Source organism: Ictidomys tridecemlineatus, chromosome 10 (genome assembly GCF_052094955.1).
Source record: "Ictidomys tridecemlineatus isolate mIctTri1 chromosome 10, mIctTri1.hap1, whole genome shotgun sequence".
NCBI lineage: Eukaryota > Metazoa > Chordata > Mammalia > Rodentia > Sciuridae > Ictidomys > Ictidomys tridecemlineatus.
Genome location: NC_135486.1, coordinates 35,364,129 through 35,389,009, shown reverse-complemented (window position 1 = coordinate 35,389,009; position 24,881 = coordinate 35,364,129). Strand labels below are relative to the sequence as shown.

The following is a 24,881-nucleotide window of genomic DNA, read 5'->3' as shown; positions in this document are numbered from 1 at the left end:
ACTTACATACAGAGAATACGTTGAATAACTGCTGACTTCTTATCAGAAACAACAGAGGTCCAAGAAAGTATACCAACATCTTTGAAGCAATAGAAGGGGTAAGCAGAGAAAGCCTCCCTAAGCCAGTATGGCTAGAACCATGAGCTGGGCAAAGAGTGGCTGATGGTGTTGGGGTGGTACACAGAGACCAGATCATGTAGGGATTTGAGTGAAATTTAATGTGTGAAGGGAAATTAATCAAGATGAGTCGGAGAATGGCCACATCGGCTCTCCATGACTGATATGTGGGGCCCAGAGCAGAAGCCGGACTGAGATGATCTAGTCTAGAAGTGATGGTGTTGCTAAGGCAGGGTGACAGTAGTAGATGTGCTTAGAAATAACAGAATTAGGGGCATATTTAGATTCCGCTGTTGATCTCCATATTCATTCTCCTTCTTCAGTTACTGTGAAATGTAATTGCTTGAAGACATATAACTCTGCTTGGTAAAAAGGTGAAGAAAAGAAGTAAAAGAACCAAAGAACTGATGGGTTCCATTTTGGATCCAAGAATTGTCAGAATTGGAGTACTTTAAATTTTAAAAAACAAATTCATATATTATATAAATAATCCCACAGTCCTATCATAGACCTTTATTAGTCTCTCAAAAACATTGCATAAGACAGACTTAGAAAAATCAAGGGTCAAATTTTTTTCTTTTATGTGGAAGCTAAAACAAAATAAGGGAAAGAAGAAAGTAGAAGAAGGAATCGGACATCTTAAAGATATAGGGAAGATCAGTGGGAGTAGAAGTAGGAGAATGAAACGGAGGAAGGAAGGTAAGGGAAAGAAATATGGAACAAATCAAACATCAATATATACATTTATTAATATACCAAAGGGAATTTTCCTTTATGTATATGTAGAAAGTACCAAACAAAAATAAATTCATAAAGGAGTGAAAGGAAGACCAGTAGAAGAGAAAAAAAAGGGGGACAGAGGAGGGGAGAAAAAGAGAGGGGGAATGAAAATGAAAATTACTCGTACGTATAATTCTGTCAAAAGACATCCAAATACTACATATAATTATAATGCCCTAAAGATGATGCTAAGAATAAAATAATAAAGCATAAGTTACATATTGGTTGCAAAAATAAAATAAAATACAACATTTCAAAGGAAGAAGCAACCGAATCATAAAGGGAATCGGTGAGAAACCTGTGGCTTTCAGTCTTGATGGAGAGAGTAAATACAGGACGGGCCCTAATTAGTCTGAGGCAAAAGATGTCTGAACAGCTTACCCTTATTCCATTTCAGGAATGTGCTCAGGGGGTGGGCTGTGTTAGTGAAAAAGGCTGTTGTTACACCTGTGGTCCTTTCATATATTGATGAGGTACACCTGGCCCAGGTGAGTCTCTCTCATGAGCAGCCAGCATATAGAACTGCTTCAGCCTTTGAAGGCAAAATAATCTCAACTATGAATCCTCTGAGAAGACTTTAAAAGCTGAGAACTTGACTTCTACCTAACTTGGAAAATCTGGCTGATATCTCTGCCCTATATCCAGACTTTGAAGATCCCCTTCTGTATTTCTGGGTTTGTTAGATAAACAAAGGATTTGACTTACCTAAGCATCTGAACTTCCCTTTGAACAGAACCTCTTGACATTTGTCACTACTCTAAATACTCTCCTTGGATAACAGTGGGATTGATACAAAGACACCACCCCCCGTATATGTCTCTCTGTTAGGAAAGAGTTGGAATAACGAAGGTGAGATGAAGGACTTTATGAATTCCAGGTGATCTTGTCATGCGAGTTTTGAAAGGGCTAGACTTGAGAGGTATGATAGGAAGCGGATCTCACCACTGCCGAGGATCTGGCTCAATGAAATAATCCCCGAATGCTGTAGACATAACACCAACAGGAAAAGCTAATCTTCTGGGATCGTTTTTCTGCACTTGTGAAAATTGGTGAGCCAGCAGAGGGAGCCAAAACCCCATAAATGAAACTTCTGGTGTCCCAGATTTGTATTACAACATTTCATATAACTAATGGCTTAGTAGCCCCGGGGATATCGGATGTGGCTGTAAAAGACAAAAACATGACAGCCAACATAAACAATTTCTGTTGTGAGCAAGGTTTATCTGAATGCATTATTGATAAGCTTGCTGTAAGCCATGGGAAAACCTACCATCATCCCCCAGATCACTAGGGTCTAGAAGAGCCACTTCTTTCCAATTTCTTATTTAATTTTCATTGATGTATACTTTGTATATATGGTGTATATACAGAAAAATGAAATCCCTCAGGTATGGAGCTAATAATAATCCCCTAACATCATTGAAGGAAGAGGCATTGCCAGCACCTTCAAAGCCCTCCGGAGCCGCCCATGCCCCAAGGAATTTCTCTTCTGACTTTGAACTCCATGCAGTGCGTGGGCCTGTGTTTGTACATTGCATAAATGAAACAAAGCTATATGTATTTTTTTTTGTGCCTGGTGTCTTTCACTTCACATCTTATGTTTTAAAATTCATCCATGTAATTATTTATTCCATGGTTGTGGTGTATTTTATGATGTGACTCATCACAATTAATTTATCCTTTGTCACAAGTTTTTGGTAGTTTTCATTTTGGAGCTGTGGAAAACAGATATGCCATTGGCATTCTAACACACATCCCTGTAGAATGGAAGTATGCATTTCTTAGGAGTAATTAGTCCTGTGGGGTGGAATCACTGTGTCATGAATAGGCACATGTTCAGCTTTGCAATTACTGCTCAAGAATTTTGCAAGGCAGTTTGACCAATTTCCCCAGAAGCTTTTCAGAGTGACAGCAATATATTCTTGCTAACCCTTGGGGTTTTATTATTTTAGCCATATTTCTTGGAATGTAGTGAAATTGTACTGTGGTTTAAATTTTAATTTCCCTGATGACTAATGAAGTCAATCAATTTTTCATGGAGATAGGTCATTTAGATATATTTTGAGGAAGGCTTTTCAGGCTTTTTATCCATTCTGTTGATGGGATGATTATTTTATTTCTTATGTATTTGAAATACACATATAAACTACCTATGAAGAGCATATCACTACTATCTGATTCCAGAAGATTTTTATCACCTCAAAAAGAAACCTCATGCCCTTTAACAGTCAGTTTCATTCCCCCTCTTTCCATCACTCAGCGACTATGGATCTTCCTTCTATCTATGTATTCCTATGAACATGTGCTTTCATATGTGCTTTGAATATGTAAGTCTTTAGTCCTAAGTGTTATAAATACTGCTTCCCAGACAGTGATTCCCTTTCTGCTTTCTTACTAGTTTTTATCAGTGTGCTTGGACCCTCAAAACAGACTGCATGACTTAAACAACAGAGATTTATTTTTTCACTCTTCTGGAAACTGGAAGCCTGAGGTCTAGGGGTCAGCAGGCTTGCTTTCTTCTGAGGCCTCCTCTCTCCTTGACTTGCAGATGGCTGCCTTCTTGCTGTGTCTTCACGTGACCATCCCTCTGTGTGTGGACATGTCTGGTTCCACCTCTTCACCACTGCCCAAATTTCCTTTTCTGCCAGGCATAATGGCCCATGCCTGTAATCCCAGCTACTCAGGAGGCTGGGGCAGAAGGACCACAAGTTCAAGGGCAGTTTCAGCAACTTAGCAAAACCTTCAGCAACTTAGTGAGACCCTGCCTGAAAATAAAATCTCAAAAGGACTGGAGATGTGGCTCAGTGGTAAAGTGCCCCTGGGTTCTGTCCCCATACCAAAACAAACAAACAAACAAACAAAATAAATAAATAAATAAATAAATAAATAAATAAATTTCCTATTCTTATATACACCAGTCAGATAGGATTAGGACCACCTTAAAGACCACCCTTAACTCAGTCTCCTCTTTTAAAGACTTTATCTCTGAATAGCCAATATTGTGAGATGCAAGCAGTTAAGATTTCAACATATGAATTTTATGGAGAACATAATTAATCAGCTCATATCAGGGTTTTTTTTCCTTTTTGAGTATAATTGGCACAGCATGAAATCCACCATTTATATGTTGTGCAAACCACTTCTAATTTCAGAACATTCTCACCACCCCAGAAAGAAACCCTAAGCCCTTTAACAGTCACATTTCATTCCTCCTTCCTTCTATCCCTCAGCAATTATGGATCTACCTTCCATCTCTGTGGACTGACCTATTCTGGATAATTCATAATACTAAATCAAACATGATGTGGTCTTTTGTGATGAGCTTTTATTCCTTTTGCATGATGCATTCATCTACGTTGTAGCGTGTATAAGTACTTTGCTTTTGTTTGTCTTTTTACTTGAACTGGAGTCCGTCACTTAGGCTTTACAGACCACAGCTTCCCTAACTATAAAATAGAGTTTATCATTTTGTAGAAAAGGAGGCCATACACAGAGCAATGGTGAGGGGGAGACCTGATGAAGAATAGATGAATATGGCAGAGAGGAGGTGACTTTGAACCAGGTCTTAAGAAAGCAGGAAGAGTTTTCCAGTCAGGAAAGAGGAGAATGTTCCTTGCAAGATAACACATTTATAAAGGACCGAATTCAGGTGAAGGAGGGAGGAGAAGATGGGGCCAGTGAATATATGGGAGAAGTGGAGAATTCAGGAGAATGGGGAGGGAGAGCAAGCCAGTGGTGTTTTAGACATAGGCTGGGTAGTTGGTACCCCCCATATCCACTGCTGGAGTAGATTCCCCACATTCAGCAGAGGTTGGCCAGCTGGCTCCTTGGTTAGATGGCTGAGCAGAGGATGACTGAAATAAGAAAAAAGTCCAGGGCAGAAGAGTATGGGAAAGTTTCTGGCAACTTCATTTGTTTTTATGGCTATTATTTTCTATTGATTGTACTCCATTTGTTTATCCATTTGTCAGTTAAGGGTTTTTCACTTTTAGACTGTTATGAATAACATGCTATGAATGCTGCTACAAGCATTCACATACAAATGTACCCAAGAACACACTTTCAATTCTCCTGATATCTAAGAATGAAATGCTGGATTATATGGTAAATTTTTTGAGGAACTGCCAAACATCTTCACAGTAACTACAGCATTTTACATTATTATCAGCAACATGTGAGTGTTCCGATTTCTCCACATCCTCTCAATACTTACTATTTCCCATTAAAACAAATTATAGCCATCCTAGTGAGTGGGAATTGGTGTGCATTGTGGGTTTGATTTGTGTTTCCCTCATGAATAATTCTTCTGGATACCTTTTCATGTGTTTATTGAACATCTGTACATCTTTGAAGAAGTTGGTGGTGTCTTTAAGTAAACAGAATGATTATTTTAAGTGAATAATTTATAACTTCCTTATGAATAATGTTTACTTTGTCATTATAAATAAAAAAAAATATTTGCCTGCTTTAAGGTCATGAAACTATTCTGACAGGCAGAAAGGAAAGTCAGGTTGGTCATAAAACTAGAAGCACTAATATCTTCATCCTACATGGTAGACACAAGTTGTAGAAACTCAAGATATGAAAATAAAGCCGATAGGTCAACAGGGAAGAGATCCCAGAATTATTCTCAGCAGGTATTAAGCAGCTCCAAAGAAAAGATCTGTAAAGATATGTCCCAATTAAAAATAAAACAAATATACAATAGTTAAAACTGCTTGATGACCAATCATGCTACAGTTCACTAGAGACACCTCGCTCATACACACAGAGATTCAATCAGTATTTTAGTATTCCACTTCTTTTTTTTTATTACTTACACATGACAGTACAATGATATTGACAATTCATACATTTGAGTCAAATGGGGTATAATTTCTCATTTTTCTGATTGTACAGGTTGCAGAATCACATTGGTCATACAGTCACCTATATACATACAGCAATAATAATGTCTATTTTATTCTGCTCCCCTCCCTACTTCTTAACACCAGCAGCAAGCTTGGAATGCCTTAACTAATACCCCTCAGGTGTTGTTCTCAGGAACATGGAAAATGACATGGTATCCATGAAGAAAAAACAGAATACCACTTTAAAAAAACATGTAGAGAACAAGCACAAGTCATTAGAAATTTAAATGATAGAATAAAATTTAAACTTCAATGAAAAGTCTCTGAATACAAGGTCAAGGAAGTCTCCCAAACAGTAGAACAAAAAAGAAGGAGAGAGAAGTAAGGTTGGATTCAGTATTTTACTAAAAGGAGTTCCAGGGAGAAACGCATACACGTGTTAAGGCGCTGTTCCCAAATTTCCAAATAATTCTCCAGGTCCTCTGAAGGTAAAGACAACAGCTTTATTTCTGGCCAGGGCGAGTGTGCAGAGAACCAAGCAGTTCTGCAACCCTCAACCCCGATTTGGGGGGCAGGAACATGTTATAAGGCCTAACACCACAAAGCAGGGTTGCGGGGTGCAGGAGAAGCAATCATAATCGTAAGGTACATCTCATACAAATAGAAAGTTACAAAAAAAGAGTCCTATAGTCATATTTTCAGAAAAACAATCTTGCCCACAGAGCAAGGATATTATGCTCAGGGTGCAAATAGGTGGGGGTGGAGGTGTTAGTTTCTATGGGAGTGGACTCATGAGGAAGAGGGGGGGGCAATTTCACACAGGGTGAGGTGACTGAACAAAATGAGGTACATCTGGGCTAATTTTCAAATCAGCCCATCACACACGCACACACACACGCACATACACACACGTACACAAATAAAACAAACAATAGAAAAAGAAAGTAACAGAAAAAAAAATACAAGATCTTCCATTCTCTGAAGTACATGGGTTTCCCCCAAAAAAGTTGTCAGTGCCCAGATCAATGCATGAGAAACATCCTAAGGCAAGGTCACAGGGATAAAGATACTGAAATTCCAGCAAGAGAGAGCCACAACACTGCATTCAGGGTCAGAATATCACACCACAATGTGAGATGTGCTTTCAAATGCTGAGAGAACCAGACTCCGGACCCAAAGCCTCTAATAATTTGGAAGGAAGAGAAAAACATTAAGACATGTTAAAGACTCAAAGATTTATTAGAGACCATCTGAAGGATCTGTACCAGAAGAAATGGGAAACAAACTAAGAAAAAAGAAAACTTGGAATCAAAATAATAAAAGAGATCAGCAAAGTGAAGATCTGCAATTCTGCAATTTAAAGGCAAACGGTTTCCTGCGGAACCAGTGAATAGTGGGAGGTTTCAAGGGACGCTGGTGCCAGAAATGCAGTAGAGAATCAGAGGCAAACCACAAAAACTGAGCATGACTAAGAATGGTATTTTTGGTGGAGGCAAAAGTTGGAAGAAGTGGTAACTGTCAGACGTAGAAGCCTCTAAAAATACCCAGAGATTTATGGGGGACACGTGGATGAGCCCTGAAGAGCTCTGCCCATGGATGGCCCTTCTCAGTTCCCTTGTGCTATTTCTGTGCACTGCTCTGCGGGCTTCTGTGCTTTCCTTTGCGGTGGCCACACCTGCTGCTCCCTTGAGGGGCCTCCCCTCAGGCTGCTGGATAGCTTTGCCCACGTACCAAGACAGCTGGGTGGCTTTAGGGCTTATTAATAATCCTCAGGGTGTTCCTTTGTCAGTGATGGAATGGTCCAGCAGAATGAAAGCCCAGTTCCTTTCGCTCAAATGGGGGCAAACTCAGGTATAATTTATAGTCCAAAGTTCCACTTTGAGATGAAGTTCCACTAGCCCTCACCTCCATAGGACATGGCCTGGTGGCATTGCAAGGTCCCTTCACTTTCCAGCCCTGCTTACTCTCTCTCCTATTTCTCTTGGTAGCTCTTCCTTAATAAATTATGTACATATAAACTCTCTTCCATATTTCTCTGTTTCTGAGTAATCTGACTTAAGAAAGACAGTAAAACCATTTTATTTGAGTGATCAGAATGAATTTGGGTACATCCAAGAGTCATACTTGGGCTAAACATCGTTCAGGCTTTCAGACCCTTTCAAACTTGTTATTAATGATGCCAAGAAAACCAAACAAACCTTAGATATTAAGTGGAAATGAGAACTTGCTCCAGAGAAATACCAGCAATCAAATAGGGTGAGAAGACTTGGAGGAGGCAAGTCAGGATGAGTTAGAGAAGATGTAGGGTAAAGTTAGTTCAGAAAAAAAGGGCATTTCCAAGGATCAGGTATACCCTGAAGTACAGTTAAAGGATAGAAGAAGAGCATTAGGAAGTGATTTTAATGGCCCCCTCTGAAATGGAGCATTTGTAGAAAAAAATCAGGTTTGGACCAGGTGACTTGGATCTATGAGAACTTTTCTTCTAGGGGATTGGTCCATTCTTGAATGAAATCATTAGAATTTTCCTTAGTGACTTACTAAAGCAGGTTCAGGGTGATAATGCAAATTCTATGATTTTTCCAGAAAACAATCCTAACAAAAGTCAGATCTCATCGGCATTGGCTGACACAGTGTTCTAGAGGAGGCAATCATTTTTAGAATGTCATAGGATATCCTGAAATATGTGCCACTTACCCACTCACATTTAAGAATCTCTGGGTATCAGGCTGTGTTCTCTGAGCAAGTGATGCTTTGGGGACTGACCACATCATAGCCACACTCAAACTATATATGACTTCATGCTCAAAATATGGATCCTTATTCATAAATAGCTTTCTATTTTCTTTCTCTAGCTTTAGACACAGAGGCATGAGAAAAACAATTTTGATCAGCCATTGGTTCTCAGGACAAGATACTACAATAATAAAGAATATTGAGGCATGAGAAACACTGATAAATTATACCCAAATGTCCAGCTTTCTTTTTTTTCTTCCATTTATTTTATTATTACAACAATAAGATTAATAATAATGTTTTGCATGCTATATATCACTGTAAGTACAATTTGAAATGCTGTTATTATCCCCATTTTGCCAGAGAGAATATTAGGTTCAGATAATTCATATGATTTTTCTGAAGTTGCATAACTTTTAAGTGGCATAATTATGAACTTAAACTTGGGTATTTGGGTCCTCAAGTTTGGGTTTTCAAAGCTACAGTATCTTAAAAGGTGGATGTATCTGTATCCTAAGTACGTAGTATTTGTTCTTATAATCTTAATATCTCCTTATGCTACCTGGACGCTGAGATGGGAAATTAGTTCCTTGAGTTGCTGTTAGCAGAGTGGTAAGAAAATACGACCATGACCTGCCTCAGTGGTCAACCTGAGATCTCCTATGAGGTCAACTTCATTATGAAAAAGTTGCAGCATGCATGAACTCTAGTGGAAATAACAGATACTTCAAACAAATAAAGCAAATACAAAATGCACATTTCTAAGCATTGTTTGTATATATTATTTAATCCTAATAATAACTGTGAATTAGCATTAGTATATATTCATTCTATACAACACACATTTCGAAGAGCAGAAATTTAAATTGCACTAAGCTATTAAGTTTATAAGCTATTGCTCTTAGTAGCTACTAAGTGCCAGCGACATAAATCCAATGTGGGGATTTGTTGTGTTGGTGAAGTGGCTCAGGCCTGGGAAGCAAGGTTTGAGGCTCCAAGAAGTTGAAAGAAGATGGGAGACACAGTTGGGATGGTAGTCATTTCTTATTTAGAGGCAGCAATAGCTCTTAGCCAGCCCCACCCACCAAGTCATTTCTATGGGCTTGTTTTATTTGCAGACCAGACAAAGAAAGCACACTGCCAACAGGTTACATTAATGGGTACATGTTCACAAGCAGATGTTTATGACCTTGAGTACTTAAGCTGAATCAGAGTATTTATGACCTTAACTACACAATAAAATGATGAAGCTTCAGCAAGGGAGCCTAACTACAGTCATTTTGAGCCTGTCCAACAGGTTATATTAAGGTTTGTATCAATTCAAAATCCACTGATACTTTCTCAAACGCTACTATTTTGTGCTCTAGCACTCATTGGGTAGTTATCTTAGGTGGCATTATTGGATTTTAAATGGTTGTAAAATGGAAGTTTTGGCTGAAGTAACAATTTTGATTACTTTTTAAGTCAAAGAACACTCTATACTTGATGGAGTAGGTGGCTCAGAACCAGTTAAAGAATTCTGAATTCCCTCGCCCAAATCAAAGACATTGAAAGGTCAGGAATTAGAGTATTTGGGGAAGTTTCTTTGGAGTGAAGTTTTTATTATCCTGCGAATACTACCGCATCACCTCAGGTGAAGCCAATGTGCAGGTGCATCTGTCTTTTACATCAAAAGAGAGGAGTTCAAGGAGCTCACTGAAAAAGCCCAATATGTCTGTCCCCTTTCAATTTGAATGGGAACACAGTGTACTGGTGTTAGACTCCTCCTGGGAAAACCTAAAATATAAAAGATAGGCTCTTTAGTGACTCTGGTATTTGAGAACCAATAAAGATCTATGTTGCTTTGAGATTGGCCTACATTCCTGACATTACTTGGAAGGAAGGATGTGAGTGTTCTTCTTGTGGACTAGAGATTAAGGCTATAACAAGATCTGTTACAGTGGATTGTCTTCAAAAACAACCCACTGTAAGGAGGACGACCTCTGTAAAAAACAACAGCAAACAAGCAAATGCTCTGGGAATTCCCAGCTATTTAGGATAGAAAAGAGCAAGTGGTCAATCAGAATCAGACGGGTTTGACCACACCCAGGGAATTATAGTCACCAGATCCTCAAAGATGGTGAAGAATCTCCCTGTCCAACACACACACAAGGAATTCTCACAGGAAAAGGGGCAAATTTCAAACATCCATGATGCCAGGAGTCAGGTCAGGTTAAGCACTGTTTCCTCTACTTAAGGTATTTAAGGTAAGTTACAGCCACATGAATAAATAACATTAGTCACACAAGTTCCAGAAGATCAGGACAGAGAACAGTTCTGTAGGAAAAGGTGGTAACAGAACAGAAGACCAGGGCATCAAGGAAAGGCTTTGCAGAGTACATTGCAGGATGGATAGAAGTTGAATAGTGGATAAAATGGGAGAAGCAGACTCTACTGAGACAATGAGAAACTCATCAGAAGGCCATTTTTGCAGGAGAAGTAGGGAGTGGGATCAGAAAGTGGGGTTGGGGTTGGTAGACTTTAATTGCCCTTTCAATGAGTTGGGATTTTAAGTCATGGGAAGATTTGATGAAACAGAAAAGAAAAGGAAAGATAAGTTGAGAAGTGGAGAAATATCTGGAAGACTTGTTGGCAAATTTGATAAGGTCTCCCTCCGTCACTCCAGTTATAAGTTTAGGATCAGAATTTCCCCCTAAACTATTCAATCCTACATTTTGATGCTAAGTGTTTTAGGTAATAGGTTATACATAATTTTATTTGTTATAGATATTAATTCTCTCAGAAACATGATTGACTAATGAAAGAGAAAAATCTCACTTTACTGAAAAGACATTTTTATTTAGATATAAATATAATAACAATTAATTTTCATACCCACTGACATCTCTTCAACCAGTTTGGCAAGTTCTTTTATTCCTATACATTTCTTATACATTTGTAAAAATTTCCTTCCATGTTAACAGCAATGACTTACACTTATATAAAGCCTAAGAGTTACAGAAGTGTCCTTTGTTTTCACACTATAACATTAACTTATTATGTGCAATAACAGAATATTTTTGTTTTAGGAATAGAATTTTTTTCTAATTATTGTAACAAAAATTTTAGATAGTATAATTAACCTAATTGAAAAATAAAATGTGTTTTAGGCATTTAGGAGCATTCATTTAAATATAAGAAACTGATTTGAAAATGAAAGGGTTTTCATTTCTAAAGCAGCCTCCTGTGAAGATTTTTGTATGTGAATACTATGTTATTCTGGGCGTAATTACAGCCTCTATCTGAATTAAAACAATGTCCTTAACATTTTAAAACTCCTCCATTTTTATTAATTACATAGTTCATTTTACTCTCTCAGAAATCTTCTAACTTACCTCAATTTGACTCCATTTGATGAAGGTGTCATTGGGGATTTTTCTCTGTATTTTGGAGAACTAACCACTGTACTCGCCACACAAACATAGGGCACAGCATTAAAGTTGAGACTCTGAAGAGTCACCATGCTGGGAAAATACTCTGCAACTTGGGAGACATGGTGCAGAATCTCATGAGTCCAGAATCACTGGGGCTCAGCATTGTCAGATCCCTGGAATCACAAAGATGAAAAATTACAATTGAACTGGTTCTAAAGACAAGTAACGACTTTAGCAAGGTCCCTGCAATGTGTCCCTGATGGAGAAGGAAGGTCAAAGAGAGTGACCTGAAGAACAGGTGCTGAGCATAGCTCCCATGGGGGCAAGCTGGTGTGGCCCCTTCTTTTGAGAAGAGTCTGTAGCTTTATGCAAGAGGCCTCTGGGACTCTGTTCCTATTTATTGTTATAACTCCCGGACTTCATCGCCATTCAGCTGGGACAGGGGGAGAGGTAAACACGATTGTAAACATGATTGGTTGTAAACACAATTCCAACTCAACAAGAGTAAAAGGCAAAAGGGACTGGGACTTAGGATGCACAGGATATGTGGTGAGCTCCACAGGAATCAGAAGTCATAGCATGAGAGAAGGCCCATGCTGAGAAGCAGTGCCTGCCCAGAGAAGTGGTTTCTCAATCAGAGGCATGAATTGGATTTAAAAAAAAAAAAATTCAAAAAGTTAAAATTCTTTTCCTGAAGTCCTTGCCAGAATGCAGTAAGTTGTTAAAATTGTTAAAATACTGAAAAATCTAGCCCAAATAACAATTATTCTTGTAATACTTCAATGGGAGCTTCTTTTCCTGAATTTCTGTATCTAAAGCACAAAATAATATTATTCACTACATGATACCATATAGTCTGTGAACTATTCTAATCCATGCTTGCATAAAAATATACTTGCATGGAAACTTAAATGGTTGGAGATGATGAATTCAGAAGAAAGAGATTTATTATGGCTTTTAGAATGTCTGAATGACAGTGGATGAAATTGTAGCCTGGAATTTTGTCTCAAAGCATGAAAAGACAAGTTTGTTTAGAATTTCTTTTTTAGTTGTATATGGACACAAAATCTTTATTTATTTTATTTATTTATTTTTTATGTGGTTCTGAAGATCAAACCCAGTGCCTCACACATGCTAGGCAAGTGCTTACCACTGAGCCACAATCCCAGTCCCGAAAAGACAAGTTTTTAAAAGCATACTTGCTGGTTTATGGATAGTTATCCCACGACTAAGTTTCCTTAACCATCTGGAACTGCTTAGCTATCAGATAAACCAGTTCTTAAATTTAGTCTCCTAAAGTAAGAGAGATGAAATAGTCTATCTGAATTCTATACCTTACCTACCAATGGTGATTGTCTGTGTTTGGAAGAGACAAAAATAGTTATCCAAACAACAGAGTCAGCTCCAGATCTTGGCCTACAGTGATCTGCACCACTCAGCTAAATTGCAATGACTGCTTCCTAACAATAAGAGTCAGAATGCTAATTTCTCAATAAGTAAATAAAATTACCAAATATAGCTGAGCAATTTTCTTTGGAATATTGATGAAAACAAAGTTAAACTTCCTAAAGAGAGAAGACAAAAAAATGAAAAATGAATTCACTAAATGGTTACTTTTTTTAGAAAGAAGAATTTGAAAAAAAAGAGAGAGAAACCACAACGAAGGGAAATAATTTAAATGATTAACCAAAGACTCTATGAACCTGGTTTCAATTTTAAACATGCACCGAACCAGAACTTTATATAAATTATTATAATTAATCTCAGAAAACCTTGTGACATGGCTCTGATTTTCCACATTGCATAGATGAGGAAACAATTTCAAATAGAATTAAATAAACTGCCTCAAACTTCTTACATAATTAGTAGTTAAACTGAATTCTAAACCCAAGATTGACCCCAAATCCAAATTTCTTTTATACCAAAATAATTTTCAAGTGTTAGACAATAATGGACACCTGTCAGGACACTGACCAGGTCACTTGGTAGTACACCAACACTGTTGGGGTTTAGTGGAATGCCCACTCTCCAGGTGCTGCTGATGCTGCAGTTAGCAGACTATTCCTGTGATAGTCCCCAGAGCCCTGGGATGGCATTACCTAGGAAGTTATGTATTACCCCTTTAGGAGCAATCAATGCTAGACTGGTATTGGGGTTCAAAAGCCCTGATCCTTGGATTCAGGTCTGGATGAATCTGGTGCTGTTTACATTCCTGAGCCTTCAAGCTTCTTGTTTCATAGTTTCACAAAGGGTATGCTTTTCCTGAATCAGCTCTTTTTCCCTCCTCATCTTGCCACTTCATGTCCTTAATATTATTTGTCTGCTTTTTTCTGAACAGTATATCCTCAAAAAATTCACATGCTCCTGTATCCCTTCTAGAGAAACCGACTAAAGACAGTTTGAACCAAAAATTGGCCTAGATGGCAAACTACCAGCTAACTGGCACTCAATCATCCATTGCTGGTGATAGGTAGACTGGTGAGAGACCCCCCCACTTGACATAATCATTATAAGAATTATGAAATTGGCTGACGGGGCAACAATGAAGACTCCAGGAGTCAATCACAAGTCAAATCCAAGTGTGAAACCTGAAAGATCTCCTAGTATTTAAAGAAATTCTTAATCTTAGGAGCTGGAGAGTTGGGGGCAGGAGGGGAATCATGCAAGAAAAAAAAAAAAAAAAACAGGCTCAGAACCTAACCACAAAAAAAAAAAAATAGCCTTTCAGTAAAGGTTGAATCCTTAGCACTGGCAAATTTCCTACTATAATTCAAGGTCCTTATATATAATACATTATAGTTTACCATATTTGCCATACTGTGTAATGTATTTAAAAAAGAAAAAAAATCCCTCCTCCTCCTCCCCCTCCCCCTCCTCTTCCCCCCTCCTCCTCTTCCTCCTCCTCCTCCCCCTCTTCTTTTTTGATGAAAAAAAAATATTCTTGTTCATATTTGGAACAAGAATATTTAGGAAATACATTAAAACCAATAACTGGGGTCAACTCTCAGCCTGAACTGACTGAGAAAATGCTGGTTCTGCTAGACAGAAGAAAACTAAACTCAGGAGCTGAAGGACCTAGCACTTGTTTGCAGGAACTGGAGAGTATTCCTGCGAGTGGATCATAAAGCTGGATTTAGGCAGAGTCTGTCAGCATGGGTACACTTGCCCATAGCACAGGATTTAGTACCATAATAGGTACTCTGGGAGTCAGTTCTTAAATATTGCTGGAAGACTTTTGGAAGCATAGAAAAATGATAGTCAACATTAAATTGGGTAGAGATGTCAGACTGCCATGGAAGACTAAGTAGAAAGCCATTAAATGCTCAGAGAAATAGACATGTTGTAATGACTTATTTTTTAAGATCATAAGACCCAACAGCCATTTTCTTCATGAGAACCCTAAGATGTACCATTTACTGAGGCAGTCATGAATGTACCAGTGATGGCAGGGACAACATCATTGTGAATCTCAATAGTGGCTAGCCCCTGAAGGGTGAACCTTATAGTAGGAGATTCTACTACCTAACTTGGCAGCCAATTCAAGAACAGCAGAGTTAAGTGGCAGCAATTTATCTTCAAAAGCAGGGAAGGTAGAAAAAATGCTCTACTGAACAGCAGAATCAGGACTTGGGTGATACAAGAAATGTAGCTAGTCTGCAAAAGTTTAAGAAGGTATTCATTCTCAGGATTGTGGAAGTGCTGATTCTGCACTTGCATGATCATTAGAATGAATGCTTCCTTAAGGATAATGGAATAGGCCAATAGGTAGGGATGCAGCTGGGAGAGGGGATGGGGTAGAGTGGGATGTCTTGACATGCAGGAGTCTATGAAGAAAGCTAATAGATTCTGATGTTCCTAAAGGCAAGGACTAGCCAACCTGGGTATTGCTTGATGTGCAATAAAAAGAAATCAAGAATGAAAAATCCAAAGACTAAGGTCAGTCATTCTAATAGACAAGTATGATATCTCACCTTTTACCTTGCTGAGGACTTTCTATTTTCTTGAAAAGTTTATTCACTGCTTCTCAGACTGAAAGTGAAGACATGATCATATGAGAAAAGAACTATTGCAACAGGTAGTAATACTCCAGTTCTTCCTTATCGGGACCTTCAGTAATTGACTTCAGCAATTTTTTTTTTTGAGATTTTTTGGGTCTGAGCTGTCTTTGGTACCTGAAAACAGAAAATATTACTGTGACTCAATTAAAATAGAAGTTACAAGGACAAAGCAATAAAAGAATTCATGGTCATCTCCAATGATCCATTAGTTCTGTAAACCCGCCAGGTGATCATTTTTCAAAATGAGATTTTCCAATTTCAAAATGTCAAACTATATAAAGGAAAAGATTACTTAATGCCAGAGTTAGGGGTGAAAAGCCAGGGAGAAGGGTGGGTGTGACTATAAAGAGGTAGTTTAAAGGGTATCTTTGTGGTGAATATCTTGATTGCTGTGATGATTACATGAGTCTGTACATTTGATAAAATATCATAGAACTAATCATATATACTATCAGTTTACAGAAGTTTGATACTATATTATAGTTTGATAAATGGGACCACGGGATTGGAACTGAGTGAAGAGAACATGGACATTTTTCTGCTACTCTGCAACTTTCCGTGAATCTATATATAATTCCTTTAAAGTGTAAAATTTAAATAAAGATATGATCTCTATATGGTATGTTGATATGAAAACTCCAAAACATTCATGAAAATATCAAAGAAAACCTGAATACATGGAGTGACATACCATGTTCATGGATTGAAAACCATTATTAAGATGAAAAACATCTCCATGTTGATTTACAGTCAAAGAATCCCTATCTAATTCTCATTCAGTGTTTACATAAAAAATCACAAATGGTTTCTAAAATGTGCATGAATATGACAAGGACCTAGAATAGCCAGAACAATTTTGCAAAAGAAATAAAAGTTGAAGAACTCTCACTTCCTTATTTGAAAACTTATTATAAAGTCATAATAAACAAGACATTCTAGGATTGTCATGGAGGAACATATAAATCACTGGGGGAAAACAGAGGGCAGGAATACATCAGTATGTGTTTAACTGGTACAGATCACTGTTGACAGTGCAAAAGTAGTGTGCAGAAACAAGCTGAAGGGCAAAGAGTGAAGCAGAGTTCAACAAGAATATAGAAGCAGTAATCTCCTCATACTGTGGCAGAAATCCAAGTTAATAAATAAGCAAGCAGGGAACTGGAGGATCCCCCTCTGGAGAAACTAGACCGCAACAGAGGAGATACTAATAAAAACTGGTATTTAGGGATCCTTCTGAATTTGTTTCAATAATCTAAGCTTCCATAATGAACACATCCAACAACACAATGGCTAGCCAGGCAGAAACTTACACCTCTCTCATGAACTGTCCAGAGACAGAAGTGTGTTCAGATTGATCAGTAACTCTGACTCAGATGACAAAGTCAGCCAGGGGTCAGGTTCCTTCCTCTTTGATACTTCAGCATCCCTTAGGACATTGTCCTCAGCATGGCAGAAGCTGGCTCACTAACATTCTATCAGCATTTCAGCCCTCAGCAAGGTTCAAGAGGAAGTGGAAGGCAAGCAACTTCCTTTTTAAGAAAGGGACTAGGAAGTTGCACACAATGGGAGGTTGCTTCAAGGCAGGATCTAGCTGAGCAGCCAAATGCATTCCTTGCTGAGTTTTAGTGGTATTGCTTGAAGCAAGTATGAGAAAATGGATAATGAGGAACAATTAATAATCTCTGCTACAACTCCCCAAAAGAATAAATAGCTCACTGACTAATGTCCTTGTGTCCACAGGACTTGAATCAGCTCAAGTTCATTACTGACTCAGATAATGAACATTCAACCTAGAATCATCATTAATAGAAGTTCAAGAGACCAGAATAGAACTTCCAAAGAAACTATTAACATCCTCTGATTAACGTGAGTTAACATTGTATTCATAAAGAGCAGAATATATTTTTAAAATGAAGGAAACATTTCAGTTAATAAAATGATTAAAAAACCACAAAGACAGGAAATAGTCTCAAAGGACATGGAGGAGGATGAGACAAATATGATGATATACGCAGCAGAGAAAAATGTAGAAAAATTAGAAGATTGACAAAGAGGTCCAATAACTGACCAGTATAACTTTTTAAATAAAAGAAAAAAGAACTAATAGGCTGGGGTTGTGGCTCAGTGGTAAAATGCTTGCCTAGCATGTGTGAGGCACTAGGTTCAATCCTCAATACCACATAAAAATAAATAAATAAAGGTTAAAAAAACTAATAATTCTTCTTTGAGTACTTGGTAGAATTCAGCAGTGCATCCATCTGGTTCTGGTTTTGTGAAAAGATTTTTGGTTACTTCTTTGGTTTCTTTGTTAGTGGTCTGTTCATGCTTTCTGTTTTCTCCTGATTCAGTCTTGGTAGGTTTTATTTTTCTAGGAATTTACCAATTTTCTTTTGTTAACCAGATATTTGGCAAGTAATTTTTCATAATTGTACCTTATGATTTTTTATTTCTGAGGTATTTATTGTAATGCCTCACTTTTATTTCTGATTTTGAGTCTTCTCTATTTATTTCTTAGTTTAAGTAGGAGTTTGTCAATTTTGTTTGCTTTTTCAAAGAAATAATTCTTAGTTTTATCAATTTTTTGGTCTATTTTTACAAATGCTTTATTTGACATTTAAAAAAATGTATTCTTAGTTTTCAGGGTACAAAGTTTAACAAATGTCAACTATATACTTTATTTATTATTTGTTCTTGGTTTTCTTTTTCTAATTTTTTTATTCTAATTTGTTATTATATGACAGCAGAATGCATTACAATTCATATTACACATAGAGAGCACAATTTTTCATATCTCTGGTTGTATACAACATATATTCGTACCATTCATGTCTTCATGTGCTTAAGGTAATGATGTTCATCTCATTCCACCATCTTTTTAGGCTTTATTAATTTTTTTATGTTTTTTCTCTATATGATTTATTTCTGTTCTGATATTCTCAATTTTCTTCCTTTATTTTATTAAGTTTGAGTGTAGTTTGCTTCTTTCTTTCCTAGATCCTTGAAGCATAATGTTAGGCTAACTACTTGGGTTCTTTCTCCTTTTTAATATATGCATTTATTGTTATTAGCTTCACTTTTAGAACTATTTTTACCGCATCTTAAAAGTTTTTTTAATTTTTTTTTAGTTTTAGATGGAAAAATACAGATATTTTGTGTATTTATTTTTATGTGGTGCTGAGGATCGAACCAGTGACTCACAATGTGAGGCTAGTGCTCTATCGCTGAGCCACAACCCCAGCCCTCGCTTCTTGTAAGTTTTGATATGTTATTACCATTTTCATTTGTCTCAAAATATTTCATAATTTCCTATTTGATTTCTCCTTTTATCCACTAATTATTTGGAGCTGGTTGGTTTATGTCTGCGTATTTGTGAATGTTCCAAGATTTTTCCTGCAATAGATTTAGTTGTGAATTTGTTAAGACTTGTTTTTTGGGCTAATATATGGTTTATCCTGAAGAATGTTCCTTGCATGCTAGAAAAGAATGTATATTCTGCTATTTTGGGATGGAAAGTTTTTTTTAAAAGAGAGAGAGAGAGCGAGAATTTTTTAATATTTATTTTTTAGTTTTCGGCAGACATAACATCTTTATTTGTATGTGGTGCTAAGGATCAAACCCAGCGCCACGTGCATGCCAGGCAAGCACGCTACCGCTTGAGCCACATCCCCAGCCCAGATGGATGGAAAGTTTTATATAACCTTGTTAGATTCATTTGATCTAAAGTGTGGATCTAGCCTAATGGTGATACATTCTCTCAACTTTTGCTTGTCTGGGAAAGACTATTTTTTCTTCATTTCTGAAAGATAGCTTATCTGGGTATAATATCTAGGCTGGAAATTCATCTTCTTTTTATACCCTTGAATATATCATTGATTTTTCTACTCAACTGCTAAGTTTCTGTTGTGGTTTTTCAGCCCAGAACACGGGATGATACAGATCATCCAAGGCTATGTTTTCTTGGGAGAAAGGAGAGGCACCATGTAAACTGAGCACTAGGGTCATAGGTATTGCCATTGGTAAAATCTTTAGTTTCCTGAAACCAAGGCACCAAATCATTCAAGTAGTAAGTGTCCATCGCTTCTCTGCTAAACTAGAGTACATAGTCTCAGAGGCAGGGTATTACGATCATGGTTAATCCTTCGACCAAAGCTCAGTTATTCTTGAAGCAGTGTACTAGGCTGATAACAAGCATGAATGGGCTTGGCTACTCCACCTGCTTGAGTGCAGTCTTCATGCAAAGGCAGAGTCTCTGTTCCTTGGGTATGATGGCATCATGTAGATATGAGTACTAGGGTCATAACCATTTCACTGGGCTCTCGGGGCAAGGCACAGAAGTCATTGCTATGGGAAAGATGTTATGCGTCCCAAGCAGCTTTTTGGAACAAAGACCAACAAATAGGAAACAATAACAAATCTAAAGACTAATGAAACAGAATGCAGAGCCCAGAAATAAATCCAAGCCTAACTTTCAACAAGGACATTAAGAAGGAAGAGGGTACAATGGGGAAATGGTAGTCTCTTTCATTAATGGTGTTGGAAAACAGGATTTCCATATGCAAAGGAATGAAACTGGACCCTTAACTTACCACATACACAAAAAATCAATTAAAAATAAATAACATATCTAAATGAAAGATCTGAAACTATAAAAATCCTAGAAGATACTATATGTTAAGGTAATGATGTAAATCTCATTCCACCATCTTTTTTAGGTTTATCAATTTTTTATGTTTTTTTCTATTGGCTTTAACAATGATTTCTGGATATCATACCAAAAGCACAAGCTACAAAAGCAAAAATAAGTAAAGGGGACTACCTTAAACTAAAAATTTTCTGTATAGCAAAGGAAATAATGAAAAAAGAAAAGGCAACATATAGACTAGGAAAAATATTTGCAAACTACATATCTGATAAGAGGTCAGTACCTAAATTTATATTAGAGAACTCTTATAACTCAACACAGAAAGACAAATAGGCTAACTGAAAAAATGGGCAAAGAATCTGAATAGCCATTTCTCCAAAGAAGACTGAAAAATATCCTAAATAAAAAAGTACTCAAAATGTATGATATATGATATGTCAAGATCAACGTAATGTTTTGAGCAACCAATAAATTTCTGATGCTTAAAAAAAATAAAGATGTTGTACCATTTTTAAAAAAGTACTCAAAATAACTATCATCACCAGGCATGGTGGCACACACCTATAATCTCAGCAACTCAGGAGGCTAAAGCAGCAGGATCAAAAATTCAAGTTCAGCCTCAGCAACATAGCAAGGCCTTAAGCAACTTAGTGAGCACCTGTCTCAAAATAAATAATAGAAAGGTCTGGGGATGTGGCTTAGTGGTTAAGTGCCCCTGGATTCATTCCCTGGTACCCGGGACCAAAAAGAAGAAGAAGAATATGAAGAAGAATAAGAAGAATACAAAGAGGAGGAGGAGGAGGAGGAGGAGGAGGAGGAGGAGGAGGAGGAGGGGAAAGGAGTTCAATACCTGGTACCCCCCCCACCCCACACAACAAAAAAAAGAAAAGAAATTGTGTTATAATCTATGTTTTTATTAAATAAGTAGATTTGAGCTGTTCTTGTCACACACCAAAAGTAACTATATGAGAAGACAAGTGTGTTATTCTGCTTCACTATAGTAAATATTTTGCTATGTATAAGTATTTCAAACTATGTTGTAAACCTCAAACATACACAACAAAAAATGCTTTATAAAAGAAAAAAAACATTTCAAAATAAATAAGAAACCTGAAGAGAAAATGACTGAACAAACTGTAGCATCAAAATTTCTCAGAATAAGAGATGCTTAGCTTCTTTGTTCAAGAGAAAGGATTTAAACACTCTTATGCAATCAGGAATTAAAATGGCTTCTGACTCTTCCATTGAGATATTAGAAACCATAAAGCAAAGATCTTCCGTAAAAGAAAATTATTTTAACTCGGTTTTCTACACCCAGCCATTATTATCAGTCAGGTGTGAGGACTAAGAGAGTTTCAAATATGCACAAGTTCAATATTTTACTTCCTGTGCATCATTTCTTAGGCAACTCCTGCTCCAATAAAATAAGGAAATAAATCAAGAAAGAGGAGAACAATATCCTAGAAACAAAGACAGAGTACTATGCTGAGTTTACAGACCTGAGAGCATCCATTGCATGGTGTGTGGCATGGTGTGTGGCATAGCAGACACTCCCCATGTCCTGTCAGTGTCACTGGGGCCCCTCCACTTCAGCACCCCTGGGCAACCTCCCCTCCTCACTCTTTGCTGTTTTGCCCAGGTTTTTACCAGAACCATGGACAGCTACTCTGACCTCTTACAGAGTCCCGGAAGTAAGGTAATTAACACCGCCCGGAAGACCTCACTTTCCCTGGATGATGGAAGGTATTTATCAATATCACAGATCTTTTGCCCTTTGGATGACATAACTGTCCCATGTCCATATGATACCTCTTTATAGTTTCCCTCATGAGATCTTCTTCTTCTCCCTTCTTCTTCCCCCCTCCTCCTCCTTCTCCTTTTCTTCTTCTTCCCTTCTCTTCCTCCTCCTTCTTCCTCTTCTTCTTCTTCTTCCTCTTCCTCTTCCTCCCCCCTCCTCCTTCTCCTCCTTCTCTTTCTCCTTCTCTTTCTTCTTCTTCCCCCACTTGATTAATCACATATCTGCAAAAATTTTTGAATATACACACAACAATCCACCAAGGATGTCTGAATATATAATCTACTTAAAATATCAATTATCTTGTTACCTCACCTCAAGGAACTCAGTGAGTTTTTTGCATGCAAAAGATAATGATATGGTAATATAAATTACAAATTAGGTTTTCATTCCACTCTTCGAAAAACATTTCTTCTAATGTAAATGAGCACTGAAATACTTAAAGATTACTAAAGATATAAAACCAATTCTATTAGCACTTAAAAAGGAGGTAAAAAAGAAGTTAACATTTAAAAGTTTTATTTAATGAATGAAGACTTTCCTTGGTGAGGTGTGGTGAAAGAAGAGGGAGAAGAGGGGGTGGTCACTCTTGGTGGGAGAAGGTGAGTGAGAATTAGCAAGAGTGAGTGAGGGGAACAGCAACAGATTCCTATCCACATCTAACCCTGATTAACTGGCCAGTGTCCTCTCCTCCAGTCACTGGAAGCAGATAAGGACAAGCACTGCAAGAAGCCACAGACACAGGCACAGTGGATACACATTTCACTGCCTTTGTTTACAACTGTGCAGCTCCTGCTATTGGAAATCTGTGCTGGCAATTCAGTTTTTTGAAAGTAGTATATCTGCCCACCTCCTGGTGAAGCCAATGGTGGTTATTTTTCTGTGCATTCTAAAATTTATTCAAAAATTTTAGTGTAAAATCTCCAGAATCACCTCCTTCCTTGTATTAATGAGCAATAAGATGAACAATTTCCTCCACCATAAATAGTTTCATCCACTCTTGGTTTTTTAAAAATTTTTTTTAGTTGCAGCTGGACACAGTACCTTTATTTATTTAACTTTATGTGGCGCTGAGGATTGAACCCAGGGCCTCACATGTGCTAGGCCAGCACTCTACCACTGAGCCACAACCCCAGCCGCCATTCACTTTTTTATATCATATTTTTGATATATAATGTTCAAAGGGTGAAAATTACACTTCACAAGGCATTTAAACATTGAGAAGAAATGAAGATCCTAATAAGAGAAAGTCTGAAGCCAGGTGTGATGGCGCAGGCCTGTAATCTCAGCAGCTTGGGAGGCTGAGACAGGAGGATAAAGAGTTCAAAGCCAGCCTCAGCAAAAGCAAGGCGCTAAACAACTCAGTGAGACCCTGTCTCTAAGTAAAATACAAAATAGGGCTGGAAATGTGGCTCAGTGGTCAAGGGCCCCTAATTCAATCTCGGGTACTAAGATAAGGAGGAGGTCTGAGGTGCCAAGGAAGCTCATGATACATCCTCTTGCTCAGAAAAAAAAAAAAAAAAAAGCAAAGATGGGGAATCAAGTTTGTTACAGTAGACTGTTGACTTGCCAGTAAATTTTAATTAAGTTGTTTTGTAGGCCGCTTTGATAAATTTTTTATTGGGCCCAGAGCACAATGTGAGATGAGAAACTACACAGCTCACTCTACAAAGTGAAGCGATTGTGTCAGGGGAAAGAAAAGGCCTAATGACCCCAGGATCTGACAAGGGAAATGAGATCTGTGCAGGGAGAGCGTGGTGGGCTGGAACAGCATGTCAATCAATAGACCACACAGAGAAGGCGACTGTAGAGGAGGCCCTCTCTGCCCTGCTCCTGTGCCCTTGGCCTACCCTGGAGGTCACTGCATATAGCCATGGGCACCACTGGCTATCAGTGCCTCTGCCTGAGGGTGATCCCTGTCCCCAGAGCCTGCTTTGCTGGTGCACAGTGTGAGTCCCCTGTGCCTGGGGGTCAGGGCTGCTGGAGCAGCTCTTGACCAGTCAGGGAGGGAAACACCCAGGTCCTCAAGATCAGGAGGGCAAGTTGCCATGGATGCACACACTCCCTGAGGGTTGACAGCATGACCGAGGCTCTGTTAGCAACAGCAGCAGCCCCCTCCATAGTGGTTTCTTGTTACCTTTCCATGTTTCCCTGCTATCCAGTCACTCAGGTGCTTTCTAGAGCCACCTTCCAAAGAAACTAGTGGCCCACCACTTATTGTCTCAGGAAAACCCAAAGATGAACATCAAAGGCATTCCTGCAGCCTTGTAGGTTGTGGCTCTTAAGATCATGGGTTGATACCTTCTATGGTGGGTGGGATTCTCTAGCCCTTCAAGCCACAACATCACATCTGAAGTTCAGTGAAGCCTGCGAAACCATGGCCCCCTTTTACTATGCTTGGGGGAATTAAGTCAAAGAGACTAATGATCTCCAGATTTCTGCATAAAGGAGAGAAGAGGCAGCAGAAGGTGCTGGCACAGGAAGGCAAAAGAG

At 38.1% G+C, this 24,881-nt stretch overlaps 1 long non-coding RNA gene across 1 annotated transcript in view; it reads left to right on the top strand.

Annotated features, from left to right (window-relative positions):
* LOC144367202 (uncharacterized) overlaps positions 1-24,881 on the top strand; it is a 48,474-nt gene that overhangs the window by 20,999 nt on the left and 2,594 nt on the right. The window contains exon 2 of the long non-coding RNA XR_013426506.1: positions 22,233-22,336. This is a non-coding gene — a long non-coding RNA (uncharacterized LOC144367202). The remainder of the gene's footprint in view (positions 1-22,232; positions 22,337-24,881) is intronic.